The 26,586-nt window shown below is 45.2% G+C and overlaps 1 protein-coding gene across 3 annotated transcripts in view; it reads left to right on the forward strand.

Moving 5' to 3' along the window:
* LOC110507358 (myeloid leukemia factor 1) overlaps nt 1–26,586 on the forward strand; it is a 148,330-nt gene that overhangs the window by 58,433 nt on the left and 63,311 nt on the right. For all 3 annotated transcript variants that reach the window (XM_036964664.1, XM_036964665.1, XM_021587304.2), the window contains exon 3: nt 17,698–17,759. The gene's annotated coding sequence lies outside the window, so the exon portion shown is untranslated. The remainder of the gene's footprint in view (nt 1–17,697; nt 17,760–26,586) is intronic.

Raw genomic sequence — 26,586 nt, forward strand, 5'->3', positions numbered from 1 at the left:
CACCACGCTGGGCCTTGGTCCTCTTCATTCGACGGCCGCGACACTGAGGGAACGGTTAAAGATGCTTTGTCTAAACTAGCTCCGGATCCGTATCAACAAAGCATCTGAGTGCTGGTCTAGGATCCTAGATCAGCACTCCTACTGTGAGATGTTTTGTGGATACAGCCCCTTGTCTATAACAGAAGAGACGAAGACTGTAACACCCTTTGTTGTCTGTAAAAACAAACAAAAAACAGGCTATGTTTTTTAAAGCCCAATTCATACAGTCCAATTTTTTTTTTACCACATTCTTGCCGGGAGAAGCCTTATATCTCCCTGCACATGCCGACAATTGTAGGAATAGACGTGGGCCCGTGTTGGTTGACGTCTATTTTAATGAATCTATTACATATACACCATCACAAAGAAATCCATTCGTTTGTTTTAGGCGGGTCCTAAGAAACATAATACTAATAAAAATGTATTTTCAAAGAATAGAATGGCATATTGTGAGTTTAAATATATGTCTGTGCCATGCATATGAAATCAAGACACGCACGCTTAGGCTACCCTGATCACACTCAACACACATATTTGTATAGTAGGCTAAGAATATAAAGACATGTAACAGAAAATCATTTCAATAATATTTTTCCCACACAACTTTTGTCATGGCAACGTGTAGAACCACTGTCATATAAAAACAAAGGGGCTATTTTGAAACAGAGCCCAAAGAAAGCGATGTCAAATTCTAGCAATCTATATTTTCACAAATAGATGAGCTATACCACCTCCACTTATTTTCCCAGACAGAGAATTAGCCAAATATTCAGACAGAGATTCAGTGAAACAAAATCACCTTGATTGATTTGATTGATTGGCTTTAGGTAGGGAGTAGACCTGGGCTACTAAGCGACTGCGAGTGAAGAGCCATATAATTCACTTGTCAAGCTACTTAACATGCTGGCAAAATGTTCTGACCCGTGTTAATAAATGTGCCAACTAGGCATGATGAGCAGCACTCACCTTGACTTAGCTAACATTTCCATAGCCAACCAATATCCAAACGGAGATCGGACATTGATTGATTTATCAAGACCTCACGCTTGTGCTGAAATAGTTGACCACACATGGGGTAGGCTAATGCTTCAATCAAATGTATTATAACAATTTGATGCCTTCAATTGCATTAGCCTACTTTATTCCTATATTTTCATAATTCAGTGATAAACTCAGAAGAAAAAAAAGAACCGTCCTCTCACTGTCAACTGCGTTTATTTTCAGCAAACTAAACATGTGTAAAATATTTTTATGAACATTAGATTCAACAACTGAGACATAAACTGAACAAGTTCCGCAGACATGTGACTAACAGAAATTGAATAATGTGTCCCTGAACAAAAGGGGGGGGGGGGGGGGGGGGGGGGTGGTCAAAATCAAAAGTAACAGTCAGTATCACCAGCTGCATTAAGTACTGCAGTGCATCTCCTCCTCAGGACTGCACCAGATTTGCCAGTTCTTGTTGTGAGATGTTACCCCACTCTTCCACCAAGGCACCTGCAAGTTCCCGGACATTTCTGGGGGGGAATGACACTACCCTCCGATCCAACAGGTCCCAGACGTACTCAATGGGATTAAGATCCGGGCTCTTCGCTGGCCATGGCAGAACACTGACATTCCTGTTTTGCAGGAAATCACTCATCGAATGAGCAGCATGGCTGGTGGCATTGTCATGCTGGAGGGTCATGTCAGGATGAGCCTGCAGGAAGGGTACCACATGAGGGAGGAGGATGTCTTCCCTGTAACTCACAGCATTGAGGTTGCCTGCAATGACAACAAGCTCAGTCCGATGATGCTGTGACACACCACCCCAGACCATGACGGACCCTCCACCTCAATCCCACTCCAGAGTACAGACCTCGGTGTAACGCTCATTCCTTTGATGATAAACACGAATCCGATCATTACTCCTGGTAAGACATAACCGCGACTCGTCATTAAAGAACACTTTTTGCCAGTCCTGTCTGGTCCAGCGACGGTGGGTTTGTGCCCATAGGCGACGTTGTTGCCGGTGATGTCTGGTGAGGACATGCCTTACAACAGGCCCACAAGCCCTCAGTCCAGCCTCTCTCAGCCTATTGTGGACAGTCTGAGCACTGATGGAGGGATTGTGTGTTCCTGGTGTAACTCGGACAGGTCTGGTGTGTGTGTGTGTGTGTGTGTGTGTGTGTGTGTGTGTGTGTACTGTATATTTATACAGGTCTGGTGTGTGTGTGTGTGTGTACTGTATATTCATACAGGTCTGGTGTGTGTGTGTGTGTACTGTATATTCATACAGGTCTGGTGTGTGTGTGTGTGTGTGTACTGTATATTCATACAGGTCTGATGTGTGTGTGTGTGTGTGTGTACTGTATATTCATACAGGTCTGGTGTGTGTGTGTGTGTGTGTGTGTGTGTGTACTGTATATTCATACAAGTCTGGTGTGTGTGTGTGTGTGTACTGTATATTCATACAGGTCTGGTGTGTGTGTGTGTGTGTGTGTGTACAGTATATTCATACAGGTCTGGTGAGTGTGTGTGTGTGTGTGTACTGTATATTCATACAGGTCTGGTGTGTGTGTGTGTGTGTACTGTATATTCATACAGGTCTGGTGTGTGTGTGTGTGTGTGTGTGTGTGTGTGTGTGTGTGTGTGTGTGTGTGTACTGTATATTCATACAGGTCTGGTGAGTGTGTTAGCGTTAGCGCCCGTCCAGGGGTGTTAATCCCACCGCCATCCCGGCAGAGCCCCCCTGAGATCCCGTTAAGCCACTTCATTCACTTTGATCCAGTTTTTTTTAGGGGGGGGCAGTTTAATTTCCCATAATGCTGTTGATCAATGATTTCCTTTCAGCGCTGATGTAATTAGTGTGGTTTAAGCCAGTTTTGCGCCCCAGTTGGGCTTTTTTTTGGGTGGGGGGGTGGAATGTATTATTCAGGAGCTTAAAAGGGGATCGATACGGGCTAGCCGTTCTGCAGAGGGTATTCAGGGCTGTGTGTGTGTGTGTATTTTGGACATAGGGAGTGGGGTGCAGATGGTGGACCTGAGCCTCAGGACCTAAACGGAGGAAACGATGGTTCACCCAAAACTGCTGCTCGACTCTGCCACCCACTTCACTGATTATATCAAATCTAACATCGGTGCAGTTTCCCCAATGATGATTAACAAAAGCAACTACAAAGATTTCAGCATAAACAATTCTGTCCATAATGCATTATTCATTCGATGAATATATAGACGTGTAATTGCTTTATGAGTTGGTTGTTTTATAAATTAAGTTGATTAAACGGAAGCCCTTTAGCAGGCGGGCCGGATTGACATTTTCTGGAATGATTAATATGCACAGTCGGTCATATCTAACATTCTCATTATCACTAAAGTGCTATTACCTCACAATTACAGCGAGTTAAAACTCCAAATTTCATAATGCAATTACAGACAATTCAACAAGTCAGCTGAAAATGAAACCCAGGGCTCCTTGATCATTGTGGCTATTAAACACAGTGTAGAGAAATTAGTGTGCGCACTGAGTGCTACTGATAACTGTTTAGCGGGTGCGTCACAGGGGAGAGCTGGTGTCTGTGTCATCTGTATAAACGCCATGCGCTTTACCAGGTGAAAATGGGGGCCGAGGTACAGCGTTAGCAGGGTAGCCCTAAATGTTAGCTCAGCACAAGTTTCCCGGAAGTTTCAAGTTATTAGAAATGTATGAAGGCATTACTAGAAAGAAAATGTTGCTTGGGTTTCATTCAAAACATTTTTTTAAACCTATGATCATTGATACATTTTCGGCCCTAGGTGCTTGAATCCAAAGTTAACAAATGCAATGTATGTAGTCCACCTGGAAATGAAGTGTTGCAGGCGTCATGCTTCGATCAACTGAGCCCTCAAAATCACAATGTAAAGTACGTGTTCTTTTACTTTGGGTGTAAAAAACATGACGTCTGCCCATCGTCGGCTGTGTTAAACAAGAGAAGTCACACGGAATGAGGCGAGTTAAGTCGGAATGTCTCCTTCCTCTCGCTCTGTCTACATCCCAAATGGCACGCCATTCCCGACATAGTACCCTACTTTTTAACCAGAGCCCTTTGGGAATAGGGTGCCGTTTGGGACTCAGCCTCTGTAACCACTCCCTTCTCCCAGAATCCCTCTGAAACAGTGTGACCCTCTGAGTGTGCACAGTAATTACATGCCACAATTTTCACACAGCCCCAACTCACATCCAGCCCGGCACATTCAGCCAAGCACACACACAACACACACACACACACACGTCCTCCCGCTCCCCACACACACGTCCAAAAAGTTTCCATATCGCGGTCCACAGCTAATGTAAGTGGGGAAGAGACTCCAAACCACTCAATTAGAAACAGAGGGCTTAGAACAAGGTGAGGAGGGAGGAGTGTGCCTGTAGTTCACAGAGTCATTGTCTCAGCGTGAAGTGCAGGCCAGCTGTCCACCCTGCCCTGCCTACTCCCCACTAGTCTCCAGACCTGTCATTAACATGACCAGGCCTCTCTCTTATGCTTAGGGTCAGAGTTCAGGGGCTAAATGCTGGTGTCGGTGCTGACCCTTCCTCTCCCGACACTCTCAATCAGCTGTGAGCCTATGAAATGGCCGCACCCTATATGACCGACACAGGGTCGCACCATTTACTGAAGTGGAGTTGTAGACTGGCTGTGGGGTTCTCCATAGCAGGTACAAAGTGGGGATAGTCGCTAGCTTGTTTGTCTTGTCTTCACTTCCCTTCTGTTCTATTTTAGTGACATGAATCTTGTTTTTATGTGTAACGTAACGTTTGCACTGTAATTGTTTACCATCAATCTGACAGTGAATCCAAAAAACTGTATTCTATATGTATGTTATTATTATATATGTTGTAGCCTTTTCACCTTGTTGGGATCATTTCCTGATACATCGCGAGAGTACTTCTGCGCTGGCATCTGCCTTGATTGATCTTGATTTAAAGTTCCTAGCTGAACTGGATCAAGTCGCGGCAATGAGACGAGACAGAGTGTTGAGTAGTTTCAAATGGAAAGCCAAACTAAGCCTATATGCAAACAAAAACCCTACGAATTAGATGGGCTGTGCCGGCCACGGCTCATGCTAGCTACGCCAGCCAAGGCCAGGGAACCCGAGGCTGCTCCACCAAATAAAATGAAGGGGGTGTTCTTTTAATTGTGTCGAACAAAACCACAGGGGCTAAGTAATGGGTTTCTAAAGCGAAGCACATTTGGAGGGAATTGTGTAACGCCCTGTGTGGGTGTGGAGCGGGAAGGCACAGAGACGGCAGGGCCGGAGTGGGCGGCATTCTGCAGCGAGAACAAAAGGCGAAAAGTTGGCACACGGAGGAGCCTGCCGGAGCTCTGGAACGGAGCATTGCGGCTAATTACCGACACACATTGTGCGTTTGGAGGTAGCGCCACAAAAAGTGGATAAAGATTAATTTCATACCTCATCCGCCTCGCTCGGGAGAGACAGAGGAACAAATCCACTAAATTGAAAAAGGCGACTGAGCGGATATGGCGGATCAGAAGGAGTTAAGGTTCTGAGTGTAACTACAATACCTCTGTGGCGAGGCCTCCTCCTTCTATCCCATCTTGTATCCCAACCTTTTCTTTCAATCACGTTGACTTTTCTCTTTCTCTGTCTTCCTAACGCTCCAGCTCTCTCCACCGGCCTTTCCTCAAGGCACGTGGGAGCCAGGAAAAGATGGAGAAGCTGGAGCCTGGCTCCCACTGCCCAGCGGTGGGGTCTGAGCAGTGGGCCGTTGGGGTGTCTGGTTGTGGAATGACTCCTGTAGGTTGGCCCTCAGCCTGTGGTGGGAAACTCTCTGTTGGCAGAGGCAGTGTTCAGAGGTGGCAGAGAAGGGTCATGCTAATAGCGCTGCAGTCTTAGACATAGTCTTTAAATGAACCTACCAGGGACTGGAAAGAAACAGCCTCAAACACTGTGATCCTGAGTGGGATGGCATCAGCTCTTTACACAGCACCGGCCAAGAGAGGAAGTCAGAGTCGGAGAGAGAGAGGGAGAGCAGGAGAGAGAGACAGAGTTGTTATTGTTGTTTTTATATCTAGTTTTCAGAGAGAGTGCTAACATCTCTTGACATGCTTGTTTTGCGTCCGACCGGAGCATCCAAACTTCTGGTCGGCATATTTCTTCTTTTTTTTCTTCTTTTTTTTTCCGATTTCTTTGTGATTTTTTTTTTGTCTTTTGACGAGGGTTAGAAAATCGTCTGTCATCCCCTAAAAATGTCAGGCAGGGGTGTGTGTGTTTTTATTTTTCTTGCAAAGGAGGCATGGTGAGCGTACGGCCGCGATTTGGAGATGAAAGACGTAGAATCATCCCGATTCCTGCCCTGCCACTGAACCACTCAAATTCCCTGACAAAGCTGTCAAGCCTCATTTTGCCTCTAACTGCCAGAGTAAACTCGGTCTGCCATTTGCAATAAACAAGAGCTGAGGCAAAAGGCACCCATTTCAGTCCGTGTCAAACCCCACTGACTTTCCCTTTGAGTGTGGTTGAAAAAAGCACCTTTCCCCAATTTTTTTGGGCTGCGCTGCGTTTATTCTTTCTTTACTCCCAGCCATTTGTTGCTCAGAAGGAGGAGAGAGTTAGAAGTCAACCCAGATGGATCCATTTAAAGGCCCATCCGTGGTTTGCAGCAGCCCCCCCCCCCCCCAAATTAGATTAGTGCTAAAGTTGTGTACATTTGATCAGACCGTTCTCATGTTTGGCGAACATGTCGAAAATCAGCGGGTGCTTTTTAACGAGCTGCAAAACAAGGCTGGTTGTTGCTGTAATGATGGCGAAGGCTCAGACCCGCGCTCTCACATTGTGCCTGTTACACGGTGTGAAAACAGACCAGGGTCTAACCTACATCACGTTACACCTGAGGAGCAGCGAGACGAGACGGGTGCATGCCGAAATGCAGCCGGCCAAATTGCCGGGGCCGCATGCACAAATACTTTTGCGTGTTGTGAAATGAATGGCATGTTCGAAAACCTGACTGATGTACTCCTCCTAGTTGGCCAGCTATAACGTTATGTCATTACCTCTGTGCGGTGTTTTGAAACCACAGGGTGCCCTCCAAGGAGTTTAACTGTTGAGTCTCTCAGAGGGTTATAGTGAGCATAAACAACACCGGGTGATGGGAGGCTTGGTTTCCGTCCAGCTGTTCCTCCCCTGGTGTGAGAGGAGGAAGAATGCTCTCCTCCCTGTCCGCCCGTCTGTCTGTCTATATGTCTGGCTGCTCTTTCATGTGTGGAGACCCCCAGGGGAGCTGTACCTGAGAACAGCATAAGTCTGCCTGCTGCACGGACGGGCCTTGGATCAGCCTGGGTCGTGTTCATTAGGGCACGCAACGGAAAGTGTTTTTGCAACGGAAAACACGAAAAGTAGCACCGCTTATTGGACAGGTGCAGGTTGTTACCTCCCTGTTTCAGTCTGGTTGCTTCTGTTTGGTGCCTAATGAACACATCCCTGGGCTGAGGACCAACATGGTCACAGAACATGCTCACTGCCCTAATTATGACATTGTAGATTTTCTGTTTGGTACACTTTCTTTTTTGTAACCATAGATAGAAACACTCCAATATAAGATATGTTCCTTTGTATTGTACCTCGCTCCTTCTTACACCTATACCATCCTCCCGTCCATCTCTGTGCGCACTGCACAGAGAACAATTCTGAAAATGCTTGGCCGTAATATTTTCGCCGGCATGTTCATTTTAAAGTCAAAGGGGCAGCTCCCTTTTCATCATGGCGGAGGCAGTGGGAATATTCAGCGCGCTGCAGATGTTCATGAATAATGTCTACGTCCAAACCCCTGGCACGGGGGAAAGGGGGGGGGGGGATAAGGGGGCCAAAGGGGGGAGCAGGAGGGGCCAGATGAATTACACGTAGGGGGGATCTGACAGGCGACTCCGAAGCTTTGTGATCATTCCAAAGTTCTAATAATCTCTCTCACCTTCTCCATCTCCCCTGTAATGAAAGAGAATAGGTGATTGCACCTCGGGCTATGTTCCCCGGTTAATGACTCCTCCAAAGGCAGAAATCGTCCAAGGGAGAAAAAAAATGAACTTTGAATGAGCGGTGAATTGGCTCTGACAGTGGGATAGACCGTGACACAGATTCTGTAGCAAAACAGACGTGGGCCTAATTGATTATCAATATTTTAAGCAAAGTGATGAAAATAAGCATTAAGAGATGAGAAAGGGGAGAGATAAGGGGGTCTGCTCGGGTGCCTTAGAGGGGGCCTCGTTTGGCACATTTCTACCTCTCTCTCTCTGCCGATCCTCTTTGCCTGTCTCTCTCATTCACTCTCTTTCCCCTTTTTTTCCCCTCTCTGCCCAGCTCTCTCATTCTTTCTCCCTTATTGTTTCACTCTTAAAAACATACCGTAATAGCGGTACCTGAAACCGCGAGGCAAAACACATCTCTCTCGTTAGAAAGATCGTCTAATGATGCGCTTGAGATATTCTGTCTCTCTGCTCTCTTCTCTGTGTTAGCCTGTAGTGTTCAGTGGAGCGTGGTGTCCTTGCCGTTTGTAGTCCAGGGGCCACGTCCACATCCTCGTCTCTCTCCCCTTCTCCAGAGGGCTTTGGAAACACACACACACACACACACACACAGGCCCAGAGGACCACCAAGTCTCCACCTCCTTTGTCCTCCATGTTTGTTATCTGATATCAACAGTCTTGCTGAGCCCTATTGAGACTACACCGGGCCTGGGTCTCCCTCTTTTCTCCTTCTAAGTGGCCGCCCTCCTGATTCGCCTTGTGTCGGCCGGCCGATTAGCGCTCCGAGTTTGCGTTTCATGTGCGGGGGTCCGGCTCAAGCCGCGAGTCTCCGTCTTCTCGCCCACTCAGTCACAATGAGATCCTGCGCCGTCTGTCAGCGCGGAAACCCGGCCTATTATTCTCCATTCATCACATCAGCACTCGCAGCACACACCGACTCAGGAACACACACCCTGCTACACACTCGTATACTCCCCACCTACCACACACCCTGCTACACACTCGTATACTCCCCACCCTTTCCCACCCATGTGCACAATGATATCCATACACACACGCGCGTGTATTCTACCACAGGCACACACACACACACACACACACACACACACACACACACACACACACACACACACCAATGCACACACACACCAATGCACACACACACAGACACATATTCTTAGCGGAAATACACAAGCACACTTATTAACACCCCATACTTAAATATAAACACAGCATGTTGGACATGCATTGTGTGCCCCCCTCTCCCGTCCTTCCCTCCTCCTAAATCCCAGCAGTGGACCAGTTCAAAGAGGCAGACTCCTGCCACAGGAGGTTGAGGGAGGGAGGGAGGGAGGGAGGGAGGGAGGGAGGGAGGGAGGGAGGGAGAGGGCGCGCGCAGCTTGGTGGAAATGGAAGGGGGTAGAGACGGATGAGGGAGGAGTGGGAGAGAGAGAGAAATACGTCAAGGGAGGAAGACAATGGCAGAGGAGAGTGATAAAAAAAGACCTGGTGAGGAATGGAGGTGGAGAGGTGTCATCCAGTGCCCCAGCCCTCGTGAATATTTCACTCTGTGATATCTGCATTATGTGTTTTCTTCATAAAGCCCTTTCAGGACCTTGTGTTCAGCAATGAACTTCTATGTGCCCTGTTTGGCCTAGTGGGAGTGAACTCTGGTCGGCTATTCAGTAGTAAGTGTTTGTGTTTGACACCTCAGGGCTATTTACGGTCCACAAGGTCATCTCACCCTGACTCCAACCTGACTGTGAGAGGCCTGTGGTCCTCCATTCCTTTCCCATAAGTCCTTTCTCTGACTGAAGGTGTTTTATCCAAAAGGGCAGCAGCGAAACTGTGGAATTATGGGAAATCTTTGCTCTTTGGTTGTGGAAAGGAAGGTTGTGGGCCTGCTGTGCTTCTCTGACCTGAACCACACACACACACACACACAATCTTCTCTCGCACACTTTGAACACCCCTGTGACCATGTGAAGTGAACCCCCTATCCCTGCTGTGCAATGTTCTGGCCCCAGGATAGTAGACTCGGACCCCCGCCTCAGTAACCCATGCATCGGGGTCACGTGTGCCTAGGCTGCTGGGTGCTCCCGGGGCCTGGTAGGGTCAGTGGAGGTCCATGGTGTAGCTGGGTGGGTGAAGGGCTGCTGTGGCCCAGGACGGGGCCTCTGCCACCCCAGGATCCTCACCTCCTCTCTGGGCACAGAGCAGCTCCAACAGCCTCCAATCCAGGCTCACCACAGTCCACAGACAAACAGCAGCATAGTCCAATCAGACAAAGCAGGCAGAGCCTAAGATGTCTCATGTGGAAAGTGAAAACTAGTCGCTACCGTCTCTACCAAGCTGTCGACCTTAAACCTCATGATTCATTCTGATTATTAAGGAGAAAATCATCTGTAGTCTCACATTCTGAGCCGAGACACAGTTAGTTTCTTCTCTCCCTCTGACGGAAATGCTTAAAAACCGCTTGTGAAAAAGGTTTTTTTTTTTGGAAATGTGTTGTCTGATTCCGAAAGGGGTGAACATGCGCTTCTACGCACCCCTCACATCACCCGACCCCCCTCCCACCCGCAGCTTGATTGGCATCTGTTGAAAATCGAGATTGAAAGAAAGAGAACAAACGTCTCTTCCTCGTCACCGCAAATTGTTTTCAATTAATTGGATTTCTCATCAGCCTGAAGAACTCTGGTTTTATTACGGGCCTCCTCAGTGAGACGAGTGTAATTTCTCTGATTGTGCCTCTTCCCCTCCCGTAGTCCCAACAGCCAGGCTGCGTCCCAAATGCCACTTTATTCCCTACATAGTCCACGACTTTTGACCAGGGGCTCAAAGGCACCCTATTCTCTATGTATGGCGCTACTGTTGTACACTAGGGTGCTCCATCATCAGGATGGGTTAGAACCCGTGTGTGTAGCCTCGTAATTGAAGCTTTTTCGAAGAATATAGCAGGAAACACAGAGAATAAAGCAGCCTCTGAAGAGAGACGATTGTCAATGAATAATTGATTGAATTGGTAAGATAGCTCGTTCTAATTGTTTTGTTTGTTAATATTTCATGGGCCGTCATTACATCCTCTTGATAGTAGATCAGAGGCCACGGCCGGATGGCAGGCCGTGTCGTTGGTTTGGTGTCTGCCCTCCCTTTTCAGGGGTGTATTCACTGGGAACCAGACAGAATCAAATGGGACGTAACATGGAGGGACCTCCCTGAATTTGCCCAATTAAAAACTCCTTGTGTTTTTAGTGCAAAACGTGTTCTGTTGCAAAACGTTTTGCCACACTGTGTACTAGTAATACATCCCAGGTTTCTGTTCGTACTTTCTCTTTACTGTCAAAAACATGAAGTAACTGTTTCAGTCAAAGGGACCTTGTGTGTTATTGTCCATTTTAACTTGTGTTTTTATCACGCTTCTCTGAAAGCTTTCCCACCCACCTATTGTTCAACTGTTCAATTAAATTAATGCACCGGCCTGATTTCCCTGTTCAGAATTATGCCTTACAAGGTGTACACGGACTGGTTTTAATAGGACTACATGCACTTAAGCCCCTCCGCACGTACACACACACACACACACACACACACACACACACACACACACACACACACACACACACACACACAGAGGCCTCTGGCATTCTCGTCTGTTACTATGGCACACAGTATCCTGTGCCACCTAGTGGCAGATAGTGGCAGTGCCCTGGTGAGAAACGCTTCACCTCTTGCCCTCATTATTCCTAACTGTGACACTATCTGCATTCTAGTGCTAAAGGAAGCCTGTAGAGGCCACGGGGGTTACATTTCATTTAATGGCTGATCATTTTATCCCTTCATCCTTTTCTCTTAAATCCATCTCTCTCGTCTCCTGGCCTGTGGACAAATGAATGAATGGATGGGTGTATGTGTGAGCGTGTGTGTGTTTGTATACGTGCCTGTGTGTATACGTATGTGTGTCTGCACTGTGCAGGTTGCCTGGCTGTGGCGCACTGTAAAGTGCATTCCTGATTCAAAGGGACATTTCTCCAATCGCGCGGTGCTGCTGCTAATATTATGTTTGTCGTTGGGCGTAAGGTTGATTTATCATGCTTCCTCTCCTCCTGACATTCAGATTCACTTTGATTGGCGGGTGGATAACAGGAACCCCCCCCCCCCCTCCTACTCTCCATACACACACACATACGCACCCACGAACACACATGCACAAATTCACATACATATGCACACACAAACTCGTTCAAACTCACATACAGCACACACACAGACACACATCCACACACACACTAGGGATGCGTGGATTGACTCATAACCCGCAGTTCCCGCGGTTATATCCACTGGGCGGGCGGGTTTGGGGTCATGAAATATTGTGTGGATGAAGGGCGGGTGAGTGTCGGGCAGGTTGAATTAAGCAATAACAATGCATTAAAAATCCATAAATATTGAATTGTTGTGCAATTCAAATCTATAGGCTACAATGAGGTTTTTCTTTTCATAATTTTTTATCTGGTGTTAGTGCATAAGCCTAAGCTTTTACGGCCAACTGTACGTACGTCAAATACAAGCCAATTGCCAAATGCTTTTGAGCAGAAAAAGTTCACTTCGATCCATGAGGCAAAAAGGACAGTTTAATTGAAAAAGAGAAAAGCTGTGAAAGTAAAGAGAAGGAAGGGCCTGAACAGTAGCCTAATGATTGGGAAAGATTTTATGTGTGATGATTGTGAGACGCTATACAAATTCGACAGTCACAAAACGGGGACTTCAAATATGGCACGTCAAGGGAACTGTCCTGTTCAGATAAAAAAAAAATGTTGACCTTTATTTAACTAGGCAAGTCAGTTAAGAACAAATTCTTATTTGCAATGACGGCCTACAGATGGGTTAAATGGAATAGTAACTGAAATCTGGACACCGACTGTTGACCTATAACTTCTCACAAAGTCTTACATAATATTAACTCCTACAGAATTAAGAAGTTGTTGCAGTCAAATGAAACAACATATGTACATTTTGACTCGAGGAGTGGAGAAATATGATTTATTTATTTCAGCATCTTGAGAGAATGAATGTGCGGTTAGGGACCATCTGTAAAGGTGCTATTTTTATCAGCGTCATAAAAGCTGATAGTCTTGGATGCATAGCCTATTTTATATGGTTGAAATACTAACTGAAATCTTATCAGAAACATGTTTTTCACAGCTTTCAATTCCCTTAAACTGGTCAAACTGATTTTGCACAGAAAATCATTGTTTGGTGGGGTTATTACATTTTCTCCCCGGTCCCTAAACACATTTGTTGCAAGTGAGAAGCAGAGATTAAAGAACAAACTTTGCCGATGTCAACTAGATTGAAGATTTCATTCTATCGATTTATGACATATTTTCTGGTGAGCAAGGGTTTGTTTAGTCTTTTAGTGCAGGGGTGTCAAACTCATTCTATGGAGTATCTGCTGGGTTTTGTTTTTGACCTAGACAACCAGGTGTGGGGAGTTCCTAACTAATTAGTGACCTTAATTCATCAATCAAGTTAAAGGGAGGAGCTAAACCCCCAGACACTCAGCCCTCCGTGGAATGAATTTGACTTGTGTTCTTGGGTAGCAAGTAATGACAGAAAATAAACTGCATGTTTCTAATTAAAGACGAGTTGACTAACAAATAGCCTACTAAAATGTTGGAAATTATAATCAGAAAAACAGGCCTATCGAAATAAGGCTTGAAAAGTATTATTTTTTTCTCTCTACAGAGCATTTTCTATATTTTCAGGTTAGGGTTGGGTGCGGGCCTCAGATTTCCCCTTTATTAGCCGAATGCGGATGGGTTATTAGTAATTGCGGGTGAACAGATAGCTGACCTGCGCATCACTAACACACACACACCCGTATCATGTTGAGGAGTGGGTAATACACAGAAGCTGACGTGTTTTGCATTTCTATTTCACAGTCAGATCAGTGCTTCTCTCTGCTTTTCTATCTATCCTTTTGTAATCCCACTGTTTTCCCATTTTGGTTTTGATACTATTATTCTTTGGTGTTCCGCAGGACTTATTGAGCTGTGTCAGTAGACCAGAAGTTCTGTTTGCATTTCCTAAGGGATCTTCCAGGGTAGTCTGTAGTTTGCAAATGAGCTCTTCCTCCAAGCTACTCCCTCGCTCCATCCACTCCTCTATCTATTCCCTCCAACCACTCCATTGTTTGCGTTGATTTCCTCCAGTCCCTTCTCTCATTAACTTATCCGTGGATGCATCCCAAATGGCACCCTATTCCCTATGTAGTGCACTACTCCCCCCCCCCCCCCCCTTTTTTTTTTTTTTTTTTTTTTTTTACTTTAGGGCCCTGGTCAAAAGTGGTGCACTACATAGGGAATAGGGTGCCCTTTAGGATGCAGCCACAAGTAGTAGTAAAACCCCTGCTTCCGGGTTGAAAGGGGAGCCTGATGGACAAGGGAACTTACAAACGAGAGGGATATGTAGAGGAGACTAGCGGGGTGTGAGGGGGGAAAGGGTTGGACTGGACTTCTCTAAGGGGTTGGGGGCTGGAGGGGGTAGAGGTGTGTGTGTGTGTGTGTGAGGCCCACAGGCAGGCAGGGAGGCGTAGCCCACCCTCCCGTCCCCCTGTCTGTCTGCCTTCGGTGGGCGCGGCGCTCTAAAGCGGAGCCCCTTCTCTTCACACGGGGGTGTTTGATTTTGATATTCAGGCCTGAGTAATTAATCACAGAGGAGCAGGATGAGCTTTGTTTGGTTTGATTGAGAGGCCTGGGGCTGAAGGGGAGAGAGAAAGAAAGCGAGAGCGCTGGTGCTCAGGGAAGGAGGGATGTGATTGAGGAGGATAGGTAGAGGGGTGAGGATGCTGGGGTAAGAGGGCTAGAGTTGGGTGTTTTTGTAGACCGTTTGAGTAGGAGTGTGTGGGGGGGCTATGCCTCCGAGCCCTGCTCTAAGGAAGATTTTCTCTGCCAGCGAGTAACCGTCTCATTTACTCTTAATAACGGTAACCTCCAACCTCACACACACACACACACACAAAACGTATTTTCCTGTGTGTCTCTCTCTAATACATGCGTACACATACATCTTTCTCCCTCACACACACATTGTGTCTTTTTATGCCTGTGTCAAAATAACACAGGTGTTTGAAGGTATTCAAGGTAACAGTGTCTTCCTCGCAGGTAAACCAGAATAAGAACAGACTGATTTGAATACCTAGAATACACTTCCTCTGCTTACGACACCGTTTAATTTTTTTTTATTTTTTAAAGTCATATCCAACGCTGTTTATTGTTCGCCATAATTAAATGCTTAAGAGAAATCGATGCGCCAAGGCACAACGTTTGAGTGGGCCGCCGCATCTTTCTCAGGCAATTCATCAGCGATGTTGACTCGGTTCCTTCTTCACTCAGGCGATTTCCCCCCAATAATGAAGATGTGAGCAGAGATGAAAAAAGATAGAGCCGAGTACGGCAGGGCTATCAATATGGACTGTAAATTAATTACGATTCTGTTGCAGCGCATCATTTATTTCAAAGCATTTAGCGTCTCCGATGAGCCATTGGGCTTTATTGCTATCTTACTAGTTGATGAGTGAGCGGTGTAAAATTGAGTCTCCAATAACATTACACTTAATGAGTTTAAACTTTTCCAAAACCGAGAAAAGAGGACAGAGAGAAGGGGAGAGGAGAACACTGCACTCGCGAACTAATATGAAATGAATGTGGGTGTACTGTGTTTGTTTGTGAATGCATACAGTATGTGGAAGTAGAGCGAACAGGTCTTTGTGTGACTGCAAATGGATGGACTAGGGGTTTGTTTAGGTGTGTGTGTGTGTTCGCGCTCGCTTGATGCAGGCCATAAGTTCTGCCTTCTCCCTGTGACTCCTCGTCTGCCGTCTTTGTTTCGTAATTGCCGTAGACAAAACGTCCGTCACACTCGTACAACGGCTACTTAAACTCAACGTTCTGCCTCTTTAGCACAGTGACTTAGCTTGAAATGGCCGCTAACGTCCCTAATCCTTCCAAGTTACCACCTCCCTTCCATCACCACTAGCCCCTGAGTGAGACAGACAGGAGGGTAAGTGAGAAAGTGAGACAGAGAAGAGAAGTGGGGAAAAAAAGACTGAAAGAAGTGAGACAGTGAAGAGTGATTTATTTTCTGCTTCTGCTTGTCTCCCCCCTCCAGCCCTTCACTTGGTTCTCTTATCCTTCTGCTTTACACACTCTCTCCCTGTTTCTGTTTCTCTCTCTCTCCCCCCCGCCCTCCCTTCCTCCCTCGCTCTCCCTCTTCCTCCATCTCTCCAGTATACTGCTCGGGGCGATAGCACAAAATCAAACTGTTTATCCATCTCTCATCTCCGCGCTGCCTCCAGGGGATCCTGCCCCCACAAACAATGAAAGTCGGTCCTCACAACGGCGCCAGATCCTATTTAATTACATCAATAAGGAGCGCTACTGGAAAAACATTAATACAACCTTAGTACATCCTTACCTCGCCACTGTTATATATCCAACACACTGGTAATGTACAGTCGTAAACAACAGCATACACGCGGCCAGATATACGCCATATAAATAGATATATGGGGAATATCTGTAGGGCGTATAGGGATCATTATTGGAGGTATATTTCTTTGTCTATTAGGGACTCCAGTTCATCGTTGCCTTCCTGGCAATTCTGTGACGGGGACTTTGATTAAATTAGGTCATAATAAAACAAAGTGTTGGGGACGGCACAAGTCTTTCACTTCATTTACGCTTCATTCTGCCTTGGCTGGAAGGGCCGAGGAGAAGAGAGAAGGGGATGAGAATTGCGGGCTCTGTTGAAATACAATTGTGATTATATGTGTAATTGCAGCTCGAGGGGCCTCGGGGCCCAAAGAGATATGTAGTGACGCCGGGTCTATGTTTCATTCAAATCATCATTGAGGAACGGAGGGAGAGCGACAGAGAGAGAGAGAGAGAATAATACCAGAAAAAATGCCATGAAGGCCCTGGCTTCTGCATCCGATCCCGCCCTCCTCCTCTCCTCTGGCTGGATTAGCCGCAGCTCGTTAGCGCACTAAAATGTAATAATGCAAACATCAGGTGGAATTGGGCCGGCTCACATTATCAGCCTACAAGATGGATGGTGTGCATGGAGAGCCACACAAGGGGGCCGGAGGGGCGTGGGGGCTGCAATTTAGATTCAATATACTAGCAAACCAAGAGGCCCCCCAGATCTGATTTATCTCTTATGCTACGGCCAGTCGCTGTTTCTGAGCTGATTTCCTATTACTGCTCTGAGAGAACAATTCATTGGGATAATGTGCAGGGTAAAAGCAGGGCCTGGGTGGCCCTCGAGACAGTAAGAAACCAAATCGGGGCGATAGGTTAATAGGTTTAAGAGGAACGATAAGCCATTAAATCTAATGCCCGAGTTCAGTTATTAAATTCAAGAGTAAGATATTAAACTTAGAGAGAGGTGTGTTCTTCAATGTAAGACTAAGCTAGCTAGGTCTCTATATTAAAAGTGAGAGAGGTTATCGTGTTAAGGGGTTTATCGGGTTAGGGAACAATGGAGAAAACACTCCTCCTTGGTACAGATACACTGCCCAGCGACGTGTGCTGGTTATGTTGTTCGATAAAGAAATGTGCTATTTGCTCTGCTCATGAGGGTGTCTCTCTCTCCTTTCCAGCCATAACAGATGAGGTACTGAAAGCCAAGAAGAGGAAGGACGAGGAGGCCAAGAAGAGTAAGGTGAGCCTGGTCCATGTCATCAATTTAGTAGTGGAGGTGGTACTATAGGTGGACTGTGTAGCATGATGTACTACAGTACCCATCATGCGTTGTGTAACATCAATACATACTGGTGGTCTGCAGCTGAGTGGTGGTGATGGATGGACTGGCAGGTAGACAGGCGGATGGGCTGGCAGACAGGAATAAAGACCGGCACACAGACAGACCAGCGAGCAATTGCCAAACTTCTTTAGACATGAGTTACAGTGCCACAGTTCAGAAAGTGTTCACACACCTTTTTCCACATTTTGTTACAAAGTGGGATTAAAATTAATTTAATTGTCACTTTTTGGTCAACGATCTACACAAAATCTACACTGTAATATCAAAGTGAATGAAAAATGATAAAATCTGTCAAAAAAATGTAAAAAAGTAAAACCATGAAAAATGAAATACTAATATCTTGATTAGATAAGTATTCTACCCCCTGAGTCAGTACATGTTTAGAATCACCCTTGGCAGTGATTACAGCTGTGAGTCCTTCTGGTTAATTTGCCCTTTTATTTGCCCTTTTATTATTTTCTAACTTATTCTGATCTTTACTAAACCATTTTCAGGTCTTGCCATATATTTTCATGCAGATGTAAGTTGAAACTGTAACTCAGCCACTTGGGAACATTCACTGTCTTCTTGATAAGCAACTCCAATGTAGATTTGGCCTTGTGTTTTAGGTTATTGTCCTGCTGAAAGGTGAATGAATCTCCCAGTGTCTGGAGGAAAGCAGACTGAACCAGGTTTTCCTCTAGGATTTTTCTTGTGCTCAACTCCAATCCGTTTATTTTCTATCCTGAAAAACTCTCCAGTCCTTAACGATTATAAGGCTACTCATAACATGATGCAGCCACCACTATGCTTGAAAATATGGAGTGTGGTACTCAGTAATGTCACTGTTTTAAAATCACAATTGGCCCTGAGTGGTTTCACCATGAGATGCTGAAAGAGCTTGACCATTCCAAAGCATCTGGCCTTAACAACATTCCTGACAGATTTCTATTGGATGCTGCGGTAATTATCACCCCCTGTGTAACTCACATTGTGAATCTGTCTATTGAAGGGAATATATTAGATCATGGAAACTATCTGCATGTCTCAATCCTGTGTGCTTTATCAAAGGTCATGGAAAAGATTATGTTCAAGCAGATTGACAGTTATATTTCCTTGCATAACCTATTCTATGAGCTCCAATCTGGCTTCGGGAAATCCCATTCCACTGACACCTGCCTACTATATCTGACAGACCACATAAGAAAGGAAGTAGATGGAGGGAAATTTTGTGGTATGGTTATGTTAGTTCTCCAAAAGGTGTTCGATACAGTGGATCGTGAGATTCTGTTAATCAAACTAAGAGCCATGGGCTTTAACAACTTAGCAGTAAAATGGGTCACCTCTTACCTGCAAGGAAGAAAACAGATGGTGGATGTGACCCTGTCTAAACCCCAAATATTGAACTGCGGTGTACCCCAAGGGAGTTTGCTGGGTCCACTTTTACTTATATTGTATATAAATGATCTGAAATCTGCCTGTACATGTGACCTTTTCCTATATGCAGATGATTCTGCACTGTTGGTTTCCCACAAAGACAAAAATGTGGTTGAAAAAGCCCTCAGTGCTGAATTTTTTAAAAATGTACCTTTATTTAACTAGGCAAGTCAGTTAAGAACAAATTCTTATTTTCAATGACGGCCTAGGATGAGTGGGTTAACTGCCTTGTTCAGGGGCAGAACGACAGATTTGTACCTCGGCAGCTCGGGGGTTCGAACATGCAACCTTTCGGTTACTAGCCCAACGCTCTAACCACTAGGCTACCCTGCCGCCCCATTTCAGTAAATGGCTATATGACAATAAGCTGTCACTTCACCTTGGAAAACAGAGTCCATCTTGTTCGGTTCCAAAGTCAAACTGAGGAAATCCCCAGATTTTAAGGTGGTAGTAGGTGACATAGTAGTCGCAGCAAAAGACTGTTAAGTATCTTGGATGTGTGCTAGATAACCATCTCTGACAGGGGAGAGCATGGCACAAAATGTTATCGCCAAAGTGAACCATAAAATTAGGTTCCTGGCTAGAACCTCCAAATATCTGGATAAGAATGCAATGGGGACATTGGCAGGGGCTCTTGTTCAGTGCCACTTCGACTATGCATGCTCTTCCTGGTACAATAGTGCCCTCAGGATATTAAAAAATAAATTGCAGACATCTCAGAACAAATGAGTCTGGATTATTCTTAAACTTCCAGCACTTACACATCTTGACTATTCCCACTTTGAAAGCCTTAGATGGCTTAAAGTGGACGAGAGAGTTGCTCAGATAAAATTGTGTCTTGTACATCAGATTGTCCACAATATAGTCCCCCAATACTTATGTAACTACTTTAACTTAGTAAGGGATAACCAAAACTATTAAACTAGAAGGAGGGACTTAAATTAAATTTAGATTTAAAAGTGGTATGGGGAAACAAACATTTTTATATTCGGCTGCAATTCTTTGGAATAATCTTCCAAAGAATTTGAAACGTAAAACCTCCATAGGTAGTTTCACGTTCTCACCGAAACAATTGCTAAATAGTAGCATGTCTCAAAAGTGAGTGGTAAGATTAAAGTAGGTGGTGGAGAGGGAAATGCCCAGGATATAGCATATGGTCTGCCTTGTTGGTGCCTGTGGTTTATTATAATGTGATTGTCTTGTGTGTATATTAGGGATTGATTGTTTATATATTAATGGTATGTGAGACAAGGAACATGTACCTGTCCATAGATGTTTATTAGGAACATTATCGGTTGCTGTGAAACAAACAAAAATGGTGTCTGTGATTGTCTGTTGTCATTACACTCGCCGCCTAACCTTGTTGTATTCCCCCTTCCCCGTTCCCTCTTCAGAAGGACCACAATGGAAATAAGCTGTTAAGCTTTATTGTGTTATCATCCTTGATGATTTTCTTAAATTGAATGTGGAGGCGTCACCAGCTGGAGCCCCCTTATGTATGGATTTTTACAAATTGTCAAATAAATTCAATCAATCAATTCCTTGAACGGTTTCCTGAACTTATTTAGGCTCGCCATACAAAGGGCTGAAATACTTATTGACTCAAGACATTTCAACTTTTCATGTTTTATTTATTTTTTATTATACTGTACATAAATGCACTGTAATTTAAGCTTTAAAACTGCCAAGTTTTCTCGCAGAATTCAAAAAATCTCTCTGCCCCACAACATAATGTACGAAATTACAGGAAGTTAGCTTGAAAAATGCAACATTTTCTCTCCGATGCGAAGTGTTCCTTCCCAGTGCCCGAGACTTGATTCCTCTGAACAAGCATTGTATGCTATTTTTTGTCTCACTCAAGTCGTATTCTGATTATATGAGGGCCCCTGATGAATTTGCTATCACAATAGGTCCCCGGCCCCCAAAAAGTTTGAAAACCCCTGACATAGTGAATAGGGTGCCATTTGGGAAGCAGACAGCATTTCGACAGACATTCTCAAATAAAGTCAGGAGCCATTTGCTTATGGAGCTACAGAAAGTGCTAGCAGTATTAAAAGGCTTCAGATGAAATTAAGTCAGTGACGTCCTGAAATATATGAGAAAATGTCAGGGTCGTCAGGGTGCAGGTGGGGATGGCTTTGTGTGTGTGCGTGTTTGTGCTTCCGTCCGTGTAAGTGTGTGTATGTGTGTGCGGACGTAGCTAGCATTGAATTCATTACATTTCGCACCTCTACCATGTCTTTGAGAAACAAAGCATTTCATAGCATTACACCACAAACACACATACTGAAAACTTCCAGATTGCTGAAGGTGTTCGGTGTTGTTATTGTCGAGTTGTGGTACATGCCATGTTACCAGTGTCTTTACTTGGCTATGTATTGCACCACATCCCTTCTGGAGAGTAATTCAAGGGGTTTGGTAACAGTAACACACACACACACACAGTGGGAAACTGTGCATGACCTTTAAAGTTTGGTGACCTTTTAGCCAAATGAAAGCCCGGCCATCAGAAATTAATTAGCCCTGCAAACCTACTCTGGTCTTTCCTCCGTTGGCAGCGAGGACATAAATTAAATCGCTCTCTGTTTCGCCCTCATTTTTTGGTCTGTCATTCTCTCCTTCTATTTTTCATTTCTCTTGCTGCTCCGGCCCTCTCTCCCCCTCCCCTTCTCTCTCTCTCTCTCCCCCTTCCCTCTCTCTTTCTCTCAGTGGAGACATTGGCAAAGTGTTGAGTAAGTGTGTGGCTCCAGGCTACGGTGCCGAGCTCCCAGTCAAGTAGGTTTCTTAAGCAGAGTTCACGCTGTAATCTCGCCTTTTTTGGAATCAATTGACTCCCCCCCCCCAGCTCCAAGCCACTTTATTCCTCTCTCAAACTGTTCCTGTTTTATTAAGTAACGCGCTGTGCCTGCATAAGGCTGCGAGGCTTGGTTTTTTACTCCTGGTCCTCTTTGGGAGAGTGGACCGAAATAGTTGGGTGCAAAATGTCTCATCAAAGCGTCAAAGCGCCCTCGTCGACCCAACAGCTGCTTTGGCTCTGACCTCGAAGACAGTGAGCTGGCGTTACACGGTCTACTGGCACCCAGCCCCGCTTCTCAATGGGCCACTAAACAGAGGAGGTGGGCCCGATGCTTATTAAACGCTGGGTCACTGGGGTCTCCCATGCACTCCCGCAGGGGCTACTACAGATCAGCCCCGACAAGAAAGTTACCGCTTGAACCGCTAAGAAGAACAAAATGAAACCAAACGAGAGAGGGAGGACAAGAACAGCCACCTACACTCCACTTCACAAATAGATTTACAAGTCCGACGGTATTGGTACTAATCGAAACCGTTCTCGATTCATGTGGAAGCTGTGATATGCACACTATTATTATATTATTGCACACTGGCTGCCCCTGAGCAAAGTGGGTTTTATCAAGAGTACATCCGGATCTATTCTTGGCCCCATGGTCATAATTTAACAAAGTATTCTCAACTTGAAAGGGCTGTTACTTTTTCATCTGTCGAAGGGAAAATACTAGAGTTGGAAAATTAAACTTGGGAAGAGAGAACCACTACGTATGTCTGCTGTATGTATTGCTGCCCTGACTTGTTGTTTTAGCTGAGGAGTGTGATGCCACACACTAACACCAGGGTTCAGGCCAATGTGGTGTGAGGGCAAGACTGACTCTATGTCAGTGGCTGTCTGTGGCTCCAGGTGTAGAAGGTTCCTCTATGCTCAGATGTAATGGCCGTGGTCCTCAACCCAGTGCTCACACACTCCAAAACGTTGATGTTTGAGAGTGAGTGAGTGAGTGAGTGATTGAGTGAGTGAGTAGAGTGAGGAGAGTGAGTAGAGTGAGTAGAGTGAGTAGAGTGAGTAGAGTGAGTAGAGTGAGTGAGTAGAGTGAGTAGAGTGAGTAGAGTGAGTGAGTGAGTGAGTGAGTGAGTGAGTGAGTGAGTGAGTGAGTGGGTGGGTGGGTGGTTCCACACCACTAGCCTTCCTGATATGAAAAGGTGCAAATGAATCAGGTGTTGTGTGCATTGTGTGGCAGAGAGAGATCAAACCCGGGCTCATTAAGATTGTTAATTCCCCTTCTTTTCACGTGTATGGTTGTTCAGAGGAGCCCGTGGCAGAGGCTCTACCATCATGCAGTCAAAATGGAAATGCATGTCAAATGCTTAATAACCTCAGCCATTCCCACACACAGCCATGCCACTTCAAAGCCAATACACCCAGAAGGCTGTCATCATCCTCGTTGGTGCATCTGAATCTTGTGTACGACTACATGATGTTGCAAAGGGTTGTATTCCTGCGCCTATGCTGATGGTATTTAGGTATTTAAGCCATATGCACCTCTCTCTGTCCCCATCACCCCAAACCGCTGGCAGATTGGAAGATCATATATTTTAATGAGACATGTAATAGCTTTTTAACCCATATCATTAGGAGGAATATATACTACGGGCTTGCTCTTTTGGCATTAAAACAAAATAACTGTTTCTTTAATTATGCTGTTTGTAGGATGGGTCACGGGTTGGGGTGTGTACCTGTCTGTGTGTGGCTGTGTTCTGGAATTAGATGGTGATTAAATATTCACCATATCTCCCTGACCCTGCAGCCATTAACACCTCATCACCATTTAACTAGCTCTGTTGTCAATCACCAGCCCCATCCTGAAGAGGAAAATGTCTGGACTTCATCTATGGCCTTGCTGAGTAGAACAGAAAAAAAAACACGAAGTAGCAAGGGAGGGAGTGGGAGAGAAAATGGACAAACCAAGAGGTGCCTTTTCTTTTCCCCTTCTCCTATAGAGGAGAACAAGTACCCATATGGAGAAACTGGCATACATTTCATGTTCTAAGCATAGCTGCAGTTAGAGTGCTGATTAGGGGTTAGCCTTGTCTGTGTCTCTGGTAGTAGGCCTATCTATCTGCATTCGCTTGCAATGTTTGAATTCATATTTTGTTGAAGTCCGCCAGTGTGATTATGCCCCGTTTAATAACCTGTGATACCCCGATATGTTCCCTAGTCTACCATTCACATGTGCTATCATGCCTTACAATAAATGATGGGCTCCGTATTCTAATTCAAATTAATAAATGGGCTGCAGATAACAAGCTCTCCCAATCTTTATGTGCCTCAATTTGTATCTTTGGTGGTAATAAAATGTAAAAAAAATGGAAGTGAGAGGGGGGATTGGACATTGGACGCTTTAATATAATCTGCCTGCAAATTAAATCATTTGACCTCGAAAGCCTAACAATACAAACTCCTACCTGACTGCTGTTAAATATTTAGCACGCACCCTGTCATGAATACAAATGACGCGCAAATTAGAATCTACAGGCGTCTGACCCCGGTATCACACCCCGGGAGCGCGGGACTCGTGCTGCTTTAAATGTTTTAATTACCGGGCGGGCAGGAGGATCCTGCCACAGCACTTGAAGGACAAGCAGAGATATTCAGCACCTGGTAAACATCGGTGTTCATGTGTCGATTATCGCCCTGCGTGAAGTCTAATATGGGAGATGGCGCTGATGATGAGACACGGTGAATAACGTCAACGCGTTGTCATTGCCCTCGTCATTAGGCCTAATTCCATTTTGCTACAGTACGCTCTCCAATTGTGGCTTTATTTTCCTATACATCGAGGGTATCTCCTGGATGCTCAGAGAAAGCTGACTGTGTTTCTATTGTGCGCTCTGACAGAATATCATTCACAGTGATTTTGATCTAAGAAAATCTGGTTTGTATTGACCTGCTATCGATCCTGGGGTGGACTCATCACTTGTCGTTTAGTGGCAGTGCTCTGCGATGGATCCACTTATTTGTTGTGTTATTATGTTCACTGTCAATATAATAATGCTTGAACATGTTGAGGAATATTGCACTGACAGTTAACCGGTTTTATGACTTATATTTGTTTCTTTGATTAAAACGGTGAATAAATACTGCCTTATTTGGAGAGAGAGGCCAATAAATTACGCATTTAGAGGCTACAGTAGATGTAAATGTTTGACATGCAGGCCTTACAGAAACAAACTCCTTTACAATGTCGTCGTCTATTAGCCTACTTAACTCCACCGATATTTTGTTTCTCCTAAAAGATGTATGATTTGGAGTTGAATTGGTGTCCACCAGTCGAGTCAATGTCCTTCTTTCTCCCCCCCCCCCCCCCCATTCATTCAGGTTTGCTGTAAGGCTACCCCGCATTGAAATGATTAGTTATGCCTGGCTTGTAAGCAGTGAATCAGAGTTATGGACCCTGGGGAAATAAATTTGGCAGAAAATCAGTGTGAGAAGATTTAATTATCACGCGAGACCTTTTCCCTCAGCTGGCCCAGTGAACCCCAGAAACTCCCGCGCTGCTGCAGCCAAACGTGCGCGGGCGCCAGCCTTCTTCCAATTTGTTCCCGCGCACGGCGATAAGCCAAGCAATTACAGCTTTATTGATTTTTCATCACCGCAAAATTTAAAGTAGTTTTTTTTCGCCCCCCCCCCCTATTTGAAAAGCCACCGCGAGTGATTAAGTGAGGAACCCCCCCTCCCTCCTCCATCTCCATCCCGCCCTCTGCGGTTCAGGGGAGAAGTGGAGCTGCGTGGCAAATTCTAATAACCCCGGGTCGACCCCTGTTGTTGTCGGATAATGGGATGCCACTGCTCGGCTCTCTCGCTATGGGACACCAGGGGACTCGACCAGACCAAACCAAACGTCAGTGCATGGAGGGGTATCTACCGAAATGTTTAACTTGCCCTGTGAATTTTAAAAAACGAAGCAGCCCGCCAACACCTGTAGCAGCATATTATCCCACATTATGCAGATATTTCGCATGTGCCTCTGCAGTGCACACCACAGGTCAAGTGGACAGATGATTGACAGCACCCTTTCACCTGTGTTGATCACTAATCGTTTTACGGGTCACCCTTATCAATCAATTTTGTGTTACAGCCGGAATTCAAAATGGATTAAATATGTTATTTTCTCACCCATCTACACACAATAACCTATCATGACAAAGTGAAAACATGTTTTTAGAAATGTTAGCAAATGTATTGAAAATGAAATACAGAAATATCTAATTTACATAAGTATTCACACCCCTGAGTAAATGCATGTTAAAATCACCTTTGGCAGTGATTACAGTGGTGAGTCTTTCTGGGTCAGTCTCTAAGAGCGTTGCACACCTGGATCGTACAACATTTGCACATTTATTTATTATTTTTTTAATTCTTCAAGCTCTGTCAAGTTGATGGTTGATCATTGCTAGACAGCCATTTTCAAGTCTTGCCGTAGATTTTCAAGCCCATTAATGTCAAAACTGTTAA

The sequence above is a fragment of the Oncorhynchus mykiss genome, chromosome 27 (assembly GCF_013265735.2).
Source record: "Oncorhynchus mykiss isolate Arlee chromosome 27, USDA_OmykA_1.1, whole genome shotgun sequence".
Taxonomy (NCBI): domain Eukaryota; kingdom Metazoa; phylum Chordata; class Actinopteri; order Salmoniformes; family Salmonidae; genus Oncorhynchus; species Oncorhynchus mykiss.